At 41.7% G+C, this 16,378-nt stretch overlaps 1 long non-coding RNA gene across 1 annotated transcript; it reads left to right on the top strand.

Annotated features, from left to right (window-relative positions):
* The first annotated feature begins 14,255 nt into the window (after positions 1–14,255).
* Positions 14,256–15,480, top strand: LOC111754135 (uncharacterized). The gene is made up of 2 exons (XR_002788847.2): positions 14,256–14,459; positions 14,541–15,480. It is a non-coding gene; the product is annotated as an uncharacterized LOC111754135 (long non-coding RNA).
* The last annotated feature ends 898 nt before the right edge of the window (positions 15,481–16,378 follow it).

Here is a 16,378-nt window from a genome sequence, read left to right as displayed (position 1 = left end):
AAAAACAAGAAAATATGATCCATATACAAGGTGGATGATTCTGTAGAAACAATACCGAAGGAAGCTGAGACATTGGGCTTACAACATAAAGACTTTCAGAAACTATCTTAAATGTACTCAAAGAACTGAAGGAAACTTAAGTCTAAAGAACTAAAGGAAATTTGAGCATAATGGCTCACCAAACACAGAATATCAATAAAGAGACAGAACTTATCAAAAAGTCTGGAGTTGAAAAGTACAATAACAGAAATGAATAATCACTAGAGGGATTCAAAATCAGATTTGGGTAAACAGAAGAAAAAAATCAGTGAGCTTAAAGAAAGTTGAATGAGACTATACACTCTGGAGAAAAAAACATAAGGGGGAAACTTCATAATACTAGATTTGGCTATCACACCAAAAGGAACAATCAACAAAAGAAAAATAGACAAATTAAATTTCATTTAATTAAATCTTTTGTGTGTCTGAGGACATTCTCAACAGAATCAAAAAGAAATTTAGCAAATGGAGAAAATACTTGCATGCCATATTCTAATAAGAGGTTTACAGTTAAAATACAAAAGAACTACAATTCAACAACAAATCCAAAGATTTGAACAGACATTTCTCTGTATCATATATACTGAGGGTCAATGAGCCTGTAAAAAGAAGCTTAACATCACCAAGAAATGTTGGTGATGCAAAAGAAAATCATAAGAAGATACCACTTCAAACCTATTAAAATGGCGATTATATTTTTGGTGAGAATGCAAAATGGTGCAGTTGCTTTTAAAAACTGCCAATAGCTCTATAAATTAAACATAGAATTACCATCTGACCCAGCAATTCTACTTCTGAGTGCACAGCAAAAAGAACTGGCAGCAGAGGCACAGAAAGCTGCAAATGTGGCCTAGTGGTAGAGTTCTTATCTAACAGAACCAAGTCCTGGGCTCCGCCCCCAGTAACACACACACACACACACACACACACACACACACACACACACACACGTTGGTACTCAGATATTTGTATGCCATTTGTAGCAACAAAATTCCAAAAGCAAAGGTTGAAAGCAACTCAAATATCCATCTGAGATGTGCAATGACATATCATTCTACTTTTTAAAAAGCAATGAAAGGCCAGAGATTTAGCTCAGTGGCACAAGTACCTGCCTGGTATGTATAAAGTCATGAGTTCAATCTCCAGTATCAAATAAATAAGTAAATAAATAAGCAGTGAAATTTGATACATGCTACAACATAGATGAAACTTGAAGGCATAATGGTAAGTGAAATAAACCAGACAGGAAAGGACAAATACTATGCCACAAGTCCAACTGGTACAGATGAAAACTAGAGTGGTAATTACCAAGTGCTTCAAGGAATGGGGAATACAGAGTTATTATTTGATTCACACAGAGTTTCAGTCTGGAAAGATGAAACCTTTATGGGGATCAATAGGGGTGATGGTTGCTCAACAATGTGAATGTTTTTTGTTTGTTTGTTTGTTTGGTTTGGTTTGGTTTGGTTAGTTTATTTGAGCCAGGATCTTGCTATGTAGTTCAGGCTGATCTTGAATTCACAATATATCCCAAACTGGCCTCAAACTCATGGCAATCCTCCTGTCTCAGCTTCCTTAATGCTAGGATTACAGGCAGGGACCACCACACCCAGAAACAATGTGAATATTCCTAATGCCACTGTACCATACACTTAAAATTTGTTAAAATTGTAAATTTTATGGCATATTCCAATTTTCAAACTCTAAGGAAATCAAAACAGCAAAGATGCAATTGCCTGCATGAAAATGCCTAGCAAAAGGAATGTTCAAAGGTAACAAGCAACGCAGCTTCTCTCAGATGGAATAATATGCAACATTTGAAGTGTTAAAAAGACTCTTACCGAAGTAGAAGCCCTACCACAAGAAGTGGAAGTATGAGGTGGGTCACCCTGCTGCCAACACTAAGATTGGCCACTGCCAACTACACAAAGCACACAGTCCAAGTCAGAGGAGGTAACAGAAGTCCAGAGCCCTGAGCTGGATGCGGAAAACTTCTGGGGCTCTGAGTGTCATACTGGGAAAAACAAGGGTCACCCAAACAATGCGTCCAATAATGAATGAATCCGCACCAAGACGCAGGCGAAGAACCTCCCTGTGCTCACTGGGAGCACGCCATGTGGACAGCGGTGTGAATCTACTACACACTGCCCCTGGCCCCAAGAAGAGGGCCAAGCTGACTCGGAGGAGGAAGAGATTTTAAACAAAAAGCAATCAGAGAAAATTCAATGGAAGAATGATAGAAGGAAAAGGAGCACCAAAGTCAGGGCAAGCTGCTTGTCCGCATTCCATCAGGACCGGCCAGTACGGCTGGACAGATGGGTTTGTGCCAGAGGGCAAGGAGCTAGAGCTCTAGCTGAGGAAAATCAAGGCCCCCAAAGACAAATAACCCTTCCCTCCTGGCTTAGTTCTTGCAATAAAAGTGTTTATTGTTCTTTAAAAAAAGCACATGTTTCATTCAGAAGGAAATTTTTTGAAATTACTGTACAGTCTGAAAAGAAGGAAGAGGAAAAGTCCTACATCTCATGATGGGCAGCAAAAATGAGAAAGTCAATAAGAATTTCCCTAAGATGAGAGCTACCATAAATGCACAGAAATTGTGCTAAAGGACTGTGACAGTAGGAGAAATTCTATCCTTTTAGATGTGGGACTGGGAATTAGATCCTCCTGTGGCTTCTAGACTCAGCATCTTACATGTACTGCAGTCGGAGTTGCTTTGTGAAGACCTGAAAACCCACAGAGAGAGGTTGGGTGTTCTCAGAAAGCAATAGAAAGGCCACAGACAGCTTGGGTGTCATATTCTAGGCACCTTCCAAGGAGCAGGAAAAGGTAGAATCCCAGACAGAGAACTCGAGCAGCAAATGCAGCTTTAACAAGGGTCTCACTAACTGCCCTTTTCATCTGTGTTGAGACACAACAGACAGAACCTCTTTGCCCAGCACACCCCTGTACCCAGCACACCCTTGTAACCATTGACACCTCAGCCTCCCTGAGCACTTTGTGCTCCAGCCACCCTAGGGAGGTAAAATAGTGCCATTGTACTGGTAATTGCAGGTTCTTCCTTATGTCGCAGACAAGCTCAGGAGGGTTTTCAGGATCCAAAAATATATCATGGTAGGATGGGAAATGCGCCCAACCCTTCACATGGCATGATGCTATTTCCTGGGGTCTGTTTGCATTTATTTGTTCTTTATCCTCTGACTTTAGAACTTGCAAAATATTTTAGACTTGCATCTAATCTATTCCTATAGAATTATCTTCCACTAGGAAATTAAGGTTACTAGAAGTTTAAAAGAGGAAAGAGTGTATATATATATTTATATATATCCATGTATATGTTTTCATTTAAATATATACATACTATTAATGTTAAAGCATCTGCAAAATCCAAACACTAACAGAGAGAATAAATACAATGAACCTAAAAATGATGCTGGTAGGGCCGGAGATTTAGCTCAGTGGCATAAACCTGGCAAGTGCAAGATCGTGAGTTCAATCCAAGGCACAAAAAAAAAAGTGATGCTGGTGATTTAATTGTGAACCTAAATCCAGGCCCTCACAGCAGATACTGAACTATGCAGATTCATTGTTTCCACAAACACTGAGCATCCACTACCAGTAGACAGGCATCATGCTGGTTGCTACACATTTAGTGCCTTTTGAGTTTTGCTTGGGGGAAAGTAGAACAATGCAGTATTTATCTATCCCAGCACCTCCAAAGGTGTTCAGAATTCCAGTGGAAGACTCAGCGGGTGGTTGGCATATGCACAGAATTGAGGGCTCTCCTTCCACTGGGATAACCAGAGGCATCATCATAGTGGCTTTGCAGCTGAGTTTAAAAGAATTAGAACTTCAACTAGCAAAGCCCTAAAGGGAGGAAAATGAAAACAGAGGTGAATCTGAGCAAAACCAAAAGAAATAAGACATCTCCTGGTTTTAGACTGTAGTACCCAGGTCATCTCAACTCTAACCATCATCTCTAGCTGGGAGACTACAAGAGGTGGGGGGGTTTAAACCACAGGAAACCTTTCCTTTGGCCTGGAAGGAGGGAGGAGGAAGAAAGGCTTCTTTACTCATTTGCTTAGGACTCCTTCCCTGTCCTCTACTCACTGTGCTTCTGATCCAGCCTTTCCTTTTGGGCAATCTTGGGGATTACGCGGTCAGACACACAGACATTTGGGGAAATCATATCTGATATGAGCATTTTCACACTAAATATAAATGAGTTACCGCTGTTTGATCATATTCCAGGAAATCCATACTGTCGCTTACACCAGGGAGCCTACCTTGTAGAGCTGGAGATATTAGCCGCTGTTATCCTGTGACATTAACACAGGTCCCCTGTGTGGGCTGCAAGCTAGAGAGGAGTCATTACACCCTTCCTATCTTCTGAGACTCTTGCCAAACCACTCAACAATGAGCCACCTTCCTAGTTAACCACAGCAAGAGCACTGAGGGAAGTAACAGAACCAGATTCTGGCTCCAGTTCAGCCTTTGGGGAATTTTTCTCCCTCTGGGAATCCCCTGCAATAGCTAACATTCAATAAGCAATGCGCAGCCGTCCTGGGAGTCACAGCCCCTATCACCATGTGTGGCTGTCTGCAGAGAAGACAGGAGAAAAGGAAGGAGGTAACGTTTTGCAAAATGGCTTAAGATTCTCAGAAAATGAGGAATGAGTTACATCAGTAACTCAGGAATGAGTTACATTGTCAGGTCTACACTACAGACCATTGTACAGGCATTAAAAAAAAAACTTGAAGGCGTCTATCTACAATGACAAGGAAAGATGTCCATAGTTGGTGCTACATTTTTTTAAAAAGCAAGAAGAGCAGACAAAGGAAATGATGACATCTATGTAAAGTCTACATGTATGCTTACAAATACATGGGAAGTCTCTGGAATGATATAGAAGAAGATACTTTATTTCTGGAGCTAGGAATATAGAGTTTTGTTTTAACTTTGTTCTTTTTTGCTACTTCCATAATTTCCAAAACATTAAACTATTCTAAATTATATGATGAAGGACTCCAAGCCAAAGTAATATAAATGTAATGTCTCCATGCTAACCAAAACCTAAAATAAAAATTGTCTTCACACTGTGATCGTTGTAACTTGATACACAGTTCTATATTACTACTGCATCTTTGTCAGGCTTACTACAGTGCTGGAGCTTAAGCTTCATACTTAAAACAATTTATCAGTGAATGTGTCTACAAGATTTGTGAAGAGCAAAGAGAGACTTACACACATATAAACACTGAACAAATATAGAGTGAATATATAGCTAAATTACTCACAGATCATCCCAAAGCCTTTCTAGCATCCATCTGGTGCTTTGTGTCGTCTATCATGGTGTCCCAACCTCTCCTTACCCAAGAAACAGGCCCACATCCTTCTTGGGCCATGCATCTTCTCCATCTCCTAAGTATTAGTTCAGGAGTAGGCAAATGTGTTTTAATGGATCAATCTGAATCTTCCCTAAGATTGGGCATGGGGGCCCTAAAAGGGAAATGTTGTTTCCCTTCCTCTAGAATCTTTAGCTGTGTAAACCAAGAAGGCTTAAATAAAGACAGGCAGAGGTAGACAAGCTGAAATCTGGAGAATAGGGGACCGAGCTGATGATATCACCTGAATTATTAGGCTCATCCATGTTTGAAGCCAGAGGAACTCTCTTGGACTTCCTATTTGCATGAATCAATAAATTTCCCTTTAATGGCTTAAATTAGTGTGTTAGTCTGTTTCATATATATAGCTATAATAAAATACCCAAGACCAGATACTTTATAGAGATTTATTTATCTCACAGTTTTAAAGGCTGGGGATTCAAGATCAGATGGTGCCATCCAGTCAAACTCTGATGAGGGTCTTCTGTCTACATGATAACTCGGAAGATGGCATCACATGGTAATGATATAGGGGAATGAAACTCCCAACCTACTATGTCTGGAAGAAGTTCGTGTTCTCTAAAATCAAAGAATGAATTTTAGGAACAACGGAGGTTAAGAGCAGAATATATTTATTGAGAGAAAGAAAGCTTCTGTCTGAGAGAGAGACAGAAGGGTTCCTGAGTTGCCAAAGACTTTGTATTTTCTCAGGATTTTTATAGAGTAAAACCATGAGGTGAGGCGGGTCTAAGGTTGGGGAAAACTAGGAACTCACAAGGCAGATGGGCATGAGGTGGGACAGAGCTATGGCTAACCAACGAGATTAATAGCTCGGGTTAAAGAGGGAACCAATGGGGAAGCAAATCATGTAGAAAGTGGGCATTTTTAGAGGGCAGTGACTCCTCGCTAGGGATTGGAATGCTGACTCCTGACTTCTCAAGGTGATCCAGACTTAATCCCTAAGGATTATACTTAAGGGTGTGGTTGCATTTGTTTTGCTTTCTGTCCTGAGATCTGGCCCACAGCAAGAGGCGTGTGTCTCCTCCAAGGCCATCAGATATCTATGCCAGCTTCTTGGAGGGCCCAGCCCTGTCTGACCGCCTATAATATCTCTAACTAGCTCAGCTGCCTGTAACAATGAGCCACCAGGGAGGGACCCAACTCACTCCTCTATGACAGCCAGAACCAAGTAACTCCTCAGACGTGAATTCCTGCCCGAGGGTGGCCATGGCCTAATCATCTCTTGTTAGGTTCCATCTCTTAAAGATCCCATAATTTCCAATGTTGTTAGACTGGAGACCAAGCTTCAATGTGAGTTTGGGAAAGGGCAAAACACTTCCAAACCAGGGCAGCTTGATTTCATTGATTTTCTTCCTTTTGAAACCTAAGGTGTCCTGGCCAATTAATAGCATCATTTTCCAATTGAAGGTTTAATAATGCATTTCATATTTGTGAATATCAGTCACATTCAAGATCTAAAATTAAATTTATGTTCTTATATTCTTAATATCATTCTTAGGATATCCTATTTATTCTTCAGGAAAAAGAAGGTTCAAAGAATTTGCTATATTCCTATGAATTGTGTGACCTTGTTTCCCTCAAGGTCACACAATTCATAGGAAGCCAAGGCCAGAGGAAAAGTAATTTGCTAGACTTTTTCTTTTTTAAAAAAATACGTTTTATTCTACATCAAAGCAAAAAGTTATCTGAAAAATCAGAAACAGACTCTGTCCTGATAGAGTCTTAATTCAAGGCTCGGCAGAGACCGAAACAAACCAGTATCAAACTCCCAACAGTTGAACTTTATCAACCATTGTTATTGATTTTTGCTTCCAACCATATTCTAAGCAAAGAAAGATCTACAGAAATATCTAAAATTCAAAGTTTTGCTTGTTGCAGTTCTAGGGATTAAACCCAAGATTTTAGCACTGAGTTCCATCTCCAGTTGTTTTTTGAGACAAAATCTCACTAAATTGATCAGAGAGGGCTTGAATTTGTGATTCTCCTGCCTCAGCCTCCCAGAGTACCTGGGATTATAGGTGTGTGCCATCATGATTGGCTAGAACCCAGGTTCTGAAATGTACTTATCTGGCTGCCTGAGTAGGGACAGCCCCACCCTAGCCTCTCTCATCAAGTTAGCGCCATTCCCAGACTGCGTGGGGAGAGAGGTCCAGGCATCACCAGGAAGACACCCCAGCCTGGAAACCATGTCATTTCATTGTCTTATTGGGTTGGATTTTATTCTCTTTTGTTTTGTTTATGTTAAATCTATGGCAGGAGCAACTATTTGAAAGATAACAAGACATAGTATGATAGCCATTCTGGATTTACTATAGGCTTATCTTAAAATGTTTTATTGCATTCACTGTTTATTGTTTCTATTCGATGTTGTTCTGGTCAATTTTTACTATGTCCAAAATTATCTGCAGCTATTTTGAAGGCAACAAAAGGCATTATGGTGACTACTGTTGGTTTTGTAAGGTTTTAAAGTCCTGTATCACTTATACTGGTTTATTTTTTATTGGTTCTATTATTTTATTTTCCTTGGTCTTATCCTCTTTAAAATAAAATTTTAAAAAATATGAATAAAATGTATTTATCTTCAAGTCAATTAGGTAAGACTTCAAAGCTCTCATAGTGTTTGTCTAAATCATTGTTTTGTATGATAACGGAAAGTCCTTATATAGACAGATCACAGTCTTACAACTCAATAGCAAACCAAAAAAAGCAAAAGACAACTTTAAAATGGGCAAAGAACTTAAACAGACATTTCCCCCAAAAAACATAAAAATGACCAATAGATACCTGAAAAGATGTTCATCAGGAAAATGAAAGTTAAAACCATTAGGATCTATCACTTCACACCATTAGAATAGTTACATTAAAAAAGAATGAGGTAAGAGACAGCAAACATCTTTGAGAGTGTAGAGAAAAGGGAATCCTCATATGTTGATATGTGTAGATTGTTATACTCATTTTCAAAAACACTAACAAATTTTCTTAACAAAATAAAAGTAGAAAAAATAAATGAATAAATAAAACTACCATGTGGTCTAACGCTTGCCCTTCTGAGTATACATCCAAAGGAGATGAAATTACCACCTCCTAAAAAGATCTGTTCTAGTTTGTACTGTCAGTGTTTGATTGATCACTTTCGTATCTGGATTTTGCAATCTGAACAACTACTTCTAAAGTAACAATATGCAATATATTAAGGAGTGTTAATTCCTTACTCTTTCTTTTTTGAAATTCGGTATCATTTCTATCCTTTTTTTTCTGCTTTGCTTTTTAAAATAAAAAAAACTGTGAAATGAAAAAAAAAAAAAGATCTGTTCTTCATGGTCACTGCCACATTACTCACAGTAGTCAAAATGTGAAAAGAAACTAAATGCTCATCAACAGACAGAATAAGTCTTGGAAACAACCAAAATGCCCATCAACTGTAGAGTGGATGAAAAAGATGCGGTACTTTTATACAATGGAATATTATTCAGCTATAAAAAGAACAATCATGAGGCCTTTAGAGGTAAATGGAGACAACTTGAGACCATACTCACAAGTGAAATGAATAAGTCTCACATTTGTAAATATCACATTATCTCTCTAATGTAAAAAAGTTATAAAAACTGAAAGTAATAAGATCCAAAATACATAACAGATATTGTAAAAATGAAAGGGAAGGAAAGTGCTGTAAAGGATATAACTATGTGGACATTCAAGTGTGGAAGACAGATGACCGTATTACTAAGTTTCCATTAGCTCATTAAACAGAAAGGTTTGCACTGTCAGTGTCTGCACTCTCCATTTTTATGCTGTGATTTGGCAACTTGAACAACTATTTCTAAGAGCACAACATGTAACTTATCAACTGGTAATTTCTTAATGTTAATATTTTTCTTTGAGATTCTGTATTACTTCTACCCTTTTTTCTGTTTTGTCTTGTGTTTCTTTCTTTTTTTCTTTCAATAAGAACAGATGGAATAACAAAATGTGGCATTCATACATTACAATGGAATATTATTCAACCTTTAAAAAGCAGATCCTGCCATTTGCCACAGCATGGGGGGACCCACAGGATGTTATGCTAAGTGAAATAAGACAGACACATGATCTCACTTGTAACGTGGAACCTTTTTAAAAAGAAAGAAAAGTGGTAACTATAGAGAGAAGAAAACAGTGAGCACGTTGGATGAAAGGAGGGGATACGACATTGGAGTTGTTGGCCAAAGACACAAAAGTACAAAGTGATTTCAGCTGTCCTTTTCCCTCAGAAAAACTGAGATTTTAGATACATATCTAGATATATCCCATAACATCATGTTGTGAACTTCAAATGGAATCAATATAATTTTTTTGGTTTTTTGAGATGGGTCTTGCTGTGCAGTTCAGGCTGGTCTTGACCTCACTTTGTAGCCCAGGCTGGTCTCAAACTTGCAAGGATCCTCCTGTCTCAGCCTCCCAAGTGCTGGGATTACAGGTGAGTACCACCATGCCCAGCTCAATATCATTTCTTAACTAAAGTTAAATTTTAAAGTTTTTTTTTTTTTAACGATCAAGTCAGACACAGTGGCAACACCTATAGTGCCAGGCTCAGACAGGAGGACTTTTTTTTCTTTCTTTTTTTGTACCGAGAATCAAACTTAGACCTCTGGTTTGCCAGGCAAGTGCTGCACCCCTGAGCTAAAGTCCCGGCCCAGGGAGGAGAATCGTTTGACCTCAGAGTTTAGCGGCAGCCTGAGCAGCAGTAAAACCTTGTCCCAAAATAAAAATTAAAAAAGGCCAAGGATGCTGGGTGTTAAAGGGTCCTTCGGTTTGATTGGGGGTGAAGGGTGCGTTTCTGTTTTCCCATTGAAAGGGAAGATAAACGCCTGGTGGGCATCTGAGACCAAGTAAAGCGGGTTCCTCTCCTCACCGCAGAAGAACGATGCCCCCGAAAGCGGATCCAGAAAGGGACCCTTTTGGTACCGATGGTGGAGCGAGAGAGGGAAGCTGAGAGCTCTGTGCCCAGGGAGGTGTCCTCTGCGGCCAGGCGTTGGCACAGCCTGGGCTCTGCAGGGACCCATGCAGGACCCCCGTAATTAGCGAGTGAAGGCCGGGTGCTCCTCCACGCCGCCAAGCAGAGCGTCCAGAACAGCTCCAAGGCCAGTCCCGGCGGAGGCGTGCAGGCTGGGAGCCCCTGCACCGAAGGCACCGGGGGAGGCGGCCTTGAGGTGCTGCCTAGATGCACAAAGACACAGCTCACCGGTCCCACTGAGCCCTCAGGTTTCACACATGGGCAGGGGAGGAAGGGTTCTGTTTTTAGTCTACCTGGCAAGCGCAGGATGGTTGACTTGCTCTCCCTTTATGTGCAGAAAATATTTGAAACACATATTTTCAAAAAGCACAGAACCTATGAGGTCCTGACACACAATAACCTGAGATTAACTCGTGTGCAAGAAAGAAAAAAGAAAAAAAAAAAAAAAAAAAAAAAAAAAAAAACAAGCAGGGTCGATGTTAAAACTAAATCCACACTGTCTGCCTCCCCAAGCGCTCTGGATACCTGGCGGACAAGGAATGAGGAGAGGAGAGGGGTGTGTGTTATCACTGCCTCCTTAACGCAGTGGAAAACTAGAAAGCTGAGATGGGTCAAATACATGTGTTAGTTATACAGCTTGTAAAAATTAGCAATTAAGAATCATGTGTAGGGACCAGGGGTTTAGCTCAGTGGCATAAGTGCTTGCTTGGCAAACGCAGGGTCATGAGTTCAATACCTGACACAAAAAAAAAAAAAAAAAAAAAAAAACTCATACACAGAAGAAAGTTTAGTATTCTGAGAAAATTTTCTTGGGCTACTGTAATAGTTTTTCAAGTAAGTTATATATATATATGGCATAAATATATAGAACCATGTGTCTATTAATAACAAGGATGCATCATCAGTAATTACATTATTGTGCAAACACCATAGAATATACTTAACCTAACCTAGATAAAACTTGATACATACCTAGACTATGCTAATAATCTAATGGAGCTATGCACTGGGGTCCCCCCTTCACCAGAATGTCATTATGCAGCACAGGACTCTATCCCATATATACAGCGTTGTTAATCTCTGAGCAGCAGAATTATAGATGGCTCGGTTTCTTCTTTACACCAATATACCTTTCCAGGGCCTGGGGATACAGTGCAAGGGTAGAGCACTTGCCTAGCATGCACACAGGCACACACTCTCACACTCACATATACAGGCACATTTGATAAGTATATCAATATATAAAATGTATATATATTCCCCAAATTTCCCACAACAAATATATAATCTTTGTAAAGAGGGGACAAGTGCTATTTTTTCAAAGGCAAACTACTTGTCCGACATTGAATAATATATTTTCCTTATGGAACATTCCCCCATCCCTCTTCTAGCATGCAGAAAGCTCTTCATGTTACCTGGACCTCTTTGAGGGATTGTTACACAAAAACCTAGGAATGTGGATGCAATATTTAGATAAAGAAGGCTTTTCCAAATAAAATGGAAAAAAATAGCAACCATAAGAGAAAAGACTAACAAGTTTGGGATGGAAATATAGTTCAGTAACATAGCACCTACCTGGCAAGTGCGAGGTTGTGAGTGTGATTGCTGTTACCAAAAAAAAAAAAAGACTAACATTTTCCTCTATAAATATGGGCAGTAGGTTGACAATGTAGCTCAGTGGTAGAGCACTTCCCCAGCCTGTGTGAGGCCCTGGGTTCCACTCCCAGCCCCTGCCTCCTCCCAATTAAATTTCAATTTATGAACGGTAAATACCATAAGCAAAACCAAAAACTAAATAGCTCTGATCACCAACCTAATTTAGAAAAAAAATGCTACGGCTTGGACATTGCTTGCCCCCAGAGGCTCCCTTTGGAGCTTTAATCCCCCAGGAGAGTGGTACTGGGAAATGCTGTGAAACCTTGGGAGGCACAGTAGAGATCCTTAGGTCCCCAAGGACACCGTCTTTAGGAGAGAAAGCTGGTGCCTGGTGTGAGCTCTCCTGAGAGCCTAAGCATAACACCCCTCACCCCAAAAGCACCCCCTCACCCCCTAATCACCCCCAACCCTCCCCCATCTGCCATCTGGCTTCCTGTTTGGGGGTGTGCTTTCTTCCTCCTTTATCACCCCCACCATTGACACACCCAGGAGGTAACAGCCTATCAGAGCCTGCACTGTGCTGTTTGGATTCTCAGCCCCCAAAACTGTGTGCTACCTAAGCCTCTTTCATTTGTAAACTTAGCCCACCTGAATACATCATCATACTAATTCAAATGGACAAATACAAAATTAGTTGCAATCCATCCAACATTCCAGTACTCTGGGAGGCGAGGCAAGATGGGTTGCAAATTCAAGCCCACCTTGACAACTCAGTGGCTTAGTGAGACCCTGCCTCAAAATTAATTAATAAATAATAATAACCATAAAGGCCTGGGGATGTAGCTCAGTGCAAAGGCCTTGAGTTCAATTGTAGTAAAGCAAAAAAAGAAAGACAGACAGAAAGAAAAGGAGAGGAAAAAGAGCAAGGAAAGGAGAAGAGGAGAAAAAGAAAGGAGAAGAAAAAAAGAAAGAAAAAACCAACAATCCAACGATCCAGTTGAAATAGGCAAAGAGGAAACTTCATTCATGTGAAAAAGAATTCACGTGTAAAGTCAAAATTTAAAAGGTGCAAATTAAAATAATGAGAGCGCTACTTTCTAAACTGTATATTGCTAAGTATTTTCAAAGCCGGATAAACCTGGCGTTCACAGGGCGGGTCTTGGGAGCAGTAGTGGCTGAGCGTGGGAATGGGCACCACCTTTAGGGGGCAGCCAAGATCTATGGTAAAATTCAGAAATTCTTCCAGGAGATACCTGGGCTTCTAGAAATTGATCTGAGGGACACACTTGCACACACAGTCAGGCCACGTCCACGCAGATGTTCAGCACACAACCGTGAAACAGCAAAGGCCTGGGGAGGGGGGCGGCTCAATATCCTTCCGTGGGGACTGACTGAATAATTGCAGGGTCCTGTTGTGACCGTGCACCAGCAGCAGTTTCTAAAAAGAACTGTGGAGCCACACACTCCATGCAAGCTGCTGTGAGGCTGTGTCCAAGTCGTAGGAGGGGAGAGGGGATGACTAGGCTTGGGGTGCGGAGGGCATTTAAAAGGAGATGGCCATACACACACTGTTCTGGAAGTAATCATGGGCAAGTGTGTGCTAGCCGTGACTGGGCTAAGCGGAGAGACTTCTGTACCGCTTTATTTTTCTCCCTTGAGCACTATTTTTCCCTTTTAAGGACTAGCTACTACCGTAGCGGAGCGCGCTGGAGCATGCTTTTAATCCTAACAATCTGGAAGGCTGAGGCAGGACAATTATTCCAAGCTCATAAACTTAGCTGGGACAATGTAGCAATACTCTGATTCAAAAAATTTTTTAAAACATTTTAAAGAGCCAGAAAGGTAACTCAGTGTGAAAGCTCTGGGTTCAATCCCCAGTAAGAGGTGGGATGGTAAACAGCTTTTTTTTCCTGTTCGGAAAACGCATCCAGTACCTTGCACACCGTAAGCAAGCATTCTACCACTGAACTTCATCAGCCCATAACGCGTCTTAAATGCACGCTTAAGTAAGTTGAGGCAGGAGGGCTCCATGGCACTGACCCCTGGTATCACAAGGAAGGAAATTACACATCCCACCCGAGCAGTAAGTACGCATGGAAAGTCAAACGCTGGGGGAAAGCAAGGCAGGCGCCAGAGGGGCTGTAAATAAAATTACATATACAGCATCGTGCAGACAGAGGGCGTGCGGGGGCACTGGGCGGCGCTTCCGCCGCGAGCCAGGCCGGGACCCAGGCCAAGGTGGGGGCGCTCCAGGCGCCCCTCGGCCCTGGCTCCGAGCGGCTGCGCCCCGGGCTGCGCGCCCCAGCCCAGCCCCCGCGCATTCCTGAGGCGACAGTGCGACCCAGCGGGCCGCGGGGAAACTGCGCAGGACCGCGGCCAGGGCAGCAGAGACGGGGTCCGAGGTGGGACCGCGGCGCCTTCCTCCTCCGGTAACAGCCAATCTGTTCGCAAAAACGACGTTGCTAAATACCCCGCTTATCTTTCTTACCCCCGCTTCTCCCTCTCCGTAGGTGGCAAAGATGTGCTGGAAAGCTCTGGTTGAGGACCCTGGAGCTTCTAATGCAGACGTTAGACGTGGTATTTATGAAGTCCAAGCAAGCAACTGTCTCCCTCCTACCCCAGTTTACTTAACTGTTTTTATCTCAAGATTGACCCTCCTGATCTAGTAAACTCTGTAGATACTGAGATTCCAAGCAGGCTCAGCCACCTTCTCCCTGACATCGTCCTCTGCCTCAGTGGGCGCGCCCCTCAGCCTGCTGCCATGGCCGTTGTGCCTGCCTCAGCTCTCACCATCTATGCCATGAACTGGTTCCCTCCTAGAGACACCTTCCTCCTCTAGGTTAGCCGGGAAAACCCCTGCATGAGCAGCCACACTTCCTCACTGACCGCCTGTCACTGAAGTGCTGATTGAAAACCAGACTGCCCTGTGTAATGCTGACTTGACCCAGCAGGCCAGTATTTTTCAATGTCCACTGCACCTATGTTCAGAGCCTACTGACGCCATACAACTTGAACATCCGGTAACCCTGAATGTACAGTGACCCCACATTCTGAAGGGGAAAAAAAACTCTCCAAAATAACAAAGTCAGAATTTTGGGAACTTGATGCCAACTTGAAAAGTAAATGTTTAGAATACAGAAAAGAGTCATCGTCAGCATATGGGACTGGATCCATTCGTTTGGTCACATATAAATATTCAAATATGTGGGACAATGCATTTTTGCATTTCCCTATTATTTTTATTGTGTTTGCAGTGCATGATCACTGTATTCACCGTGGGGGACTGGTTCATGTGCATAACACATCCCAATTTCCTTTCATCCGATTCACTTCCCCTCCTTCCCTTCCCCTCCATCTCTTGGTTCCCTTGCCCTTTGCAAAAATACTATCTCCTTGTATCCTATTATCTGCCTAATAGATTAATTTTGAAATATATGTTTTATTCTCACATTGTATGAAGTGATTTTACTTAAACTCTTGCCTTTTGCTTCCTAATTATTCACCCCAAAGAGCACTTCTAAAAGCGCCTAATGCCATCACTTTTATTTATTTACAGTATTTTTCTAATCTATCCATGAGACTATAACCAAATATTTTCCTGAATCATAATCATATAAATGCAGAGTTTTAAACATTGTCCCATAGTTTTAGATTTTTTACCTCTCTGATGTATTCACTAACTGTATTGAGTGTTTCTTTGCGGGGGGAGAGGACCAGGACTTGAACTCAGGACCTTGTGTTTGCCAGGCAGGTGCTTGTGCTGCCGAGCTACAACCCTGGCCCAACTTTATTGCTCTTTGACCACTGCTGATTTACACCAGTGCCCAGTGCTTCCATCAGGAGCTCAGACCCGACCTCCATCAGGAAGGTTTAGGTCTGGTTGTGGGGAACAGGGCCTGGCTTCTGGCTGGCCTTAAAGGAGAGACCTATGTCAGGTAGCACAAAGGTCCCTGAATCACTGAACTGGTGGAGCATTTGGTGTGAGACACACTCAAGGTTAAACTTCCAGGAATAATTCCAGAGTCATGCCGTTCGATTGTTCAGATGTCAGGAAGACACAAGCCAAGTCTGGCCGTGCCCCAAGCTGCCCATGTAAAATGCTGCTACCACACTAGAGCCCGGAAATTGCCGGCTGATACCTCCCCTACATCTGCAAACAAGAGCCAGGGCCTTTTGCAAAGGCGAGGCTTGTGCAAGTGCCTCTGAGTGCTAGAATCTTAATTTTTGTACATCTCAAATTCTCACTGCAGGAAAATCTAGAAAAACATCATTTTCTACTTCTCCAAAAATGGACAGATTTGAAGAACATTTGACCAGATAGTAAGCGACTGTTTGCCTCATAATCCCA

This window comes from Cavia porcellus, unplaced genomic scaffold, assembly GCF_034190915.1.
Source record: "Cavia porcellus strain 051 isolate PalLab524CR breed Dunkin Hartley unplaced genomic scaffold, mCavPor4.1 scaffold_12, whole genome shotgun sequence".
NCBI classification, from domain to species: domain Eukaryota; kingdom Metazoa; phylum Chordata; class Mammalia; order Rodentia; family Caviidae; genus Cavia; species Cavia porcellus.
Note: the sequence above shows the minus strand (reverse complement) of the source record. Positions and strands in the feature narration are given on the sequence as shown.